The following is a 5000-nucleotide window of genomic DNA, read 5'->3' on the forward strand; positions in this document are numbered from 1 at the left end:
TAGACAGATGTCTTCAAATAGCTTGTTCATCTGAAATTTTTGATTTCTTCTAAAGAAATGATGATTTTTTTGAAAATTCTTTTTATCTGAAACCTATGCACACATATGCACATGCACAAAAACATGAACGTGCACACACACACACACACACACACACACACACACACACACACACACACACACTCATTTAATAACAGTTTCATTCAGCCTCATATTAGTCAAGGCTTTTATGGACATAGAAGACACCCACATCTGACGATGCTGGCACGTTTTACAGCCACAGAACTTGAAGTAATTTCGATCTGATTGAAGGATATACAGTTATTATTAAATATAGACAAACATAATTAAATGTGCAGAGTGATACTTTCTTTAATTTGTCCACTCACTCATATAAACATAAATATATACATATCATATATATATCTATGTATGTGCACTTGTATATATGCATATATTCTTTAATTTTGTTTGCAGGAAACATTTTGAATATGCATATAAAAACTCCTATTCTATTATGCCAGCTACAGCCTAACGATGCCAACTAGTGATACCAGTTTTTTTTGGATGCACTGAGCTGTGCCCATATAATGTAGGATAAATATAGTAATTACAATATTAATCATTGAATTCCATCCAAGGATTATTATTGTTATTACTATATATACAGGGTGTGATGGGTAAATTGTCGCCATTTTATATTTCTAATTTCATGCATGTGCATTGTTTGTCTTTGAGTTCATAGTATAGTAGGGACAGTTGGGCACCATCTGTGAGAAAAACAGCACCATGATGCAATTCACTCTGCCAGAAAGTTGGAAACACCATGCTGTACTGCTTGGCATTCACACTGGAAGCTCCAATATGAGCATTTCTGAGTGTTTGAGTGTTAATCTGAGGACAGTGCAATCTGACGACAGTGCAGTCTGAGGACATGTACTAAGATGATAACAATCAAACATCCAGTCAACATCATGGTGTTTGGAGTGAACACTAGTGATGGTGACATTATGCCTCCATTCATCTCCTCACACAGCCTCAACACTGGGCCTACATCAAGTGTCCTGGATGAAGTGGGTGGCTGCTGGAAGACCCTATGTCTAGCAACAGGACTCTGCACCATGCCACACAAGCAGGAGAACCCAGTCATAGCTTTCAGACAATTTCTGAAACTACACCACTCCTAACATCTGGCCATGTAACTCCACAGACTGCAACCCCTTCGATTATTATGTGTGGAGCACAGTTGAGTGAGAGACCAATAAAACTCCTTTTAACACCAAAGACGAACTGAAGGCAAGGATTATAGCAGCATTCTCCAACTAAAACAAGGAAACCGTCCAGAAGAGTTGCAAGAGATTCTGAAGTCGTATGGAGGCCGTAGTTTAAGCCAATGGTAATTTTGTTGAATAAATTTACTGTTTAATATTTCAAGATACTTTTATATAATTTTGGTAAACATATCTGTTGAAATGAGGTGTCAGTGTTATTTTCATTTTTGCATAATTTAGAAGACAGTTTATTCACTGCACCCTGTATATATATGTATTGTATCATGTGTATACATACAAATGTACAACTGTATTGTTATATTTACAGCTCCAGGTAGACTACCATCATCCAGTCGGCTTCCAGTATAGTGGTTAAGGAACTACTATACTTATTACTATTACTTGTTATGAAAAGGTGGCAACCTTACAGAGTAGTTAGCATCCTGGACAAAATGCTTAGAGGCATTTTGTCCATCTTTATGTTCTGAGTTCAAATTCTGCTGAAGCTGACTTTGCCCTTCATCCTTTTGGGGTTGATAAAATATGTACCAGCTGAGTACTGGAGCCGATGTAATTGACTTGCCCCTCCCCCAAAATTGCTGGCCTTGTGCTAATATTTGATGTTGATATTACTTGTTATGATGATATATGGAGCAAATGAGCAAAAGAGGAAATGTTGGAGAAATGGTGAAATGCACATAGGGACAAATAATATAAACTTGTGTCTTAATGTAATTTCTCTTATATATATATATGTGTGTGTGAGTGAGTGTGTGTGTGTGTGTGTGTATGTGTGTGTATGTGTGTGTATTGTCGATGGTTCTTTTCCAAAATTTCAGTCTACCTAAGTGACATGTTAGGCTTTTGTCATGCTATGATTATGGCAGAAAACAAGGTAAAAATTCATCTACCGATGTGTCACGTGGTAGAATTGAACCTGGTTCTTTGTAATTGTAAAGTGAACTTTCTAACCACACAGTCAACTATACACCCCATGTATAAAATACTATAACAACGTCATTCATATTGGTCAGTTGTCTTCTCACATTGTAACTATTACAGACAGACCAAATTAATCTGCTTTCCACTATGTTTGATATTGAAGAAAATATTGTTCAAATCTATGTGACTATTTATTCCAAGAGAACCAATTGTGTTTATCATAAAAAGTAGAGGTGCTGGTGGTGGTGGTGCTATGGGGAATTTATTCTTCTCCAATGGATTATTATTATTATTATTATTATTATTATTACTATTATTATCATCATCATCATCGTTATTGTTATTTTTATTGTTAATGTTTTTATTCTCCTCATTCCCATCCACTTGTTCTAATCTCTGCTTTAGTTTGATACACACACACACACACACACACATATATATATATATATATATATATATATATATATATATATATATATATATATATATATATATGTGCATATATACACATAGCCATATACTTTCATATATGTATATATATACAAACACACACACACTCATATCCATATATGTATATATATATATATATATATAGTAAGATGAATAGAGATTTAGATAGAATGAACAAGAAGATTATGAGATTATTTGAATTATTCATAAAAAGAGTAGAAAAAGCATCCTTTTATTTTCAAAAGAGACAGAAATTAGAGAATTTATCTGAATTTTAGGATGGCGTTGGTAAACAGAATAGCAATGTTAATATTAAATGAATAAAATTAAGAGAAACAAGAATAGAAAACCTGATCCCGGTATTGATAATAATCATGATGTTATATATTCTACCAAATTTCTTAGTTTTTTATTGGTTTTGTCTGAAAGAAGGTGCTGTACCCATTCATACCTTTTTAGCATCCCTTCCGAGATCAGTGAGGTTCAAGTGGTTAACATTCTACCAAAATTGTACCAAGTTCACTGTTACAAGAAAGCAATACTCTTTACTTTTTTACTTGTTTCAGTCATTTAACTGCAGCCATGCTGGAGCACCGCATTTAGCCGAGCAAATCGACCCCAGCAGTTATTCTTTGTAAGCCTAGTACTTATTCTATCGGTCTCTTTTGCCGAACCGCTAAGTTACGGGGACGTAAACACGCCACAAACGGTTGTCAAGTGATGGTGAGGGGACAAACACAGACACACAAACATACACACACACACACACACACACACACACACACACACACACACACACACACACACACACACATATATATATACATATATACGACAGGCTTCTTTCAGTTTCCGTCTACCAAATCTACTGACAAGGCTTTGGTCGGACCGAGGCTATAGTAGAAGACACTTGCCCAAGATGCCACGCAGTGGGAATGAACCCCGGAAACATGTGGTTGGTAAGCAAGCTACTTACCACACAGCCACTCCTGCACCTATTGCTCTTCTCATTTAAAAGTTTTACATCAAGTGAACTGCTTACTGGTATTTCATCCGTCTTTATATTCTGAGTTCAAATTCCAATGGGTCAACTTTGCCTTTCATCTTTTCAAGGTTGATAAAATCAGTATCACCTGAGCACTGGGGTTGATGTAATTGACTTACAACCTGCCCTGAAATTGCTGGCCTTGTGCCAAGATTTAAAACCAATATTTTTTTTTTCTTCTCTTTCATATAAGGCATGGCTGTGTGGCAAAAATTTTCCTTCCAATTATATGGTTCTGGGCTCAGTCCCACTTCGTAGCACCTTGTGTAAGCATATTCAATTATATCTCCAGAGTGCTCAAATCTTTGTGAGTGCATTTCGGAGACAAAAACCAGAAGAAACCTGTTGTGTTTATGTGTATAAATATATGTGTGTGTGTGTGTGTGTTTGTGCGTGCATGTGTGTGTGTGTATCTATAAGTATTTGTGCTTGTCCCCACTATAACCTGACAATCATTTCTGATTTGCTCATGTCTTCATAACTTTAGCAGTTTGGCAAAAGAGACTGATAGACAAAGTACCAGACTTAAATTATGTACAGAGGTCAAAATGTTAAAAAAAAAACCTTCAAGGCAGTGTTCTTGCATGGCTACAGTTCAATGAGTAAAGCAAATAAAAGAAAAGATAAAGGAGAGTTTCGTATGACCCATGCAAGCAGGGAAAAGTGGATGTTAAAATGAAATGATATTGAATTCATAGGCGCAAGCATGACTGTGGTAAGAAGCTTGGTTTTCAGCCACATGGTTCCCAGTTCAGTCCCACTCTGTGACACCTTGGGCAAGTGTCTTCTACTATAGCTTTGGGCCGATTTGTGAGTGGATTTAGTAGATAGAAACTGGAAGAAGCCTATTATGTGTGTGTGTGTGTGTGTGTCCTCCTATCACTGCTTGACAACCGGTGTTGGTGTGTTTATGTCCCTGTAAACTAGCAGTTCAACAAAAGAGGCTAATAGAATAAGTACTAGGCTTTAAAAAAATAAGTCCCGGAATCAATTTGTCTGATTAAAACCCTTCAAGGCAGTACTCCAACATGGCCACAGTCAAATGTTTGAAATGAGTAAAGGAAAGGAAGAAAGGAATAACAAGATCAATAATTTGAATCAGTATATTGGCGTAAACATTAGAGCTTAGGACAAAATATCTTTGCACTCTGAGTTCAAATCCCACCGATGTCAACTTTCATCTTTTGGGGATCAATATACAACTTACCAGTCCAAGACAATGAAATGGTAGAATTATTGGAGTAGCAGACAGGATCTCTAGCAGTAATTGTTCTGGCTCATTGAAGTCTGAA

Source organism: Octopus bimaculoides, chromosome 4, assembly GCF_046866305.1.
Source record: "Octopus bimaculoides isolate indiv1 chromosome 4, ASM4686630v1, whole genome shotgun sequence".
NCBI lineage: Eukaryota > Metazoa > Mollusca > Cephalopoda > Octopoda > Octopodidae > Octopus > Octopus bimaculoides.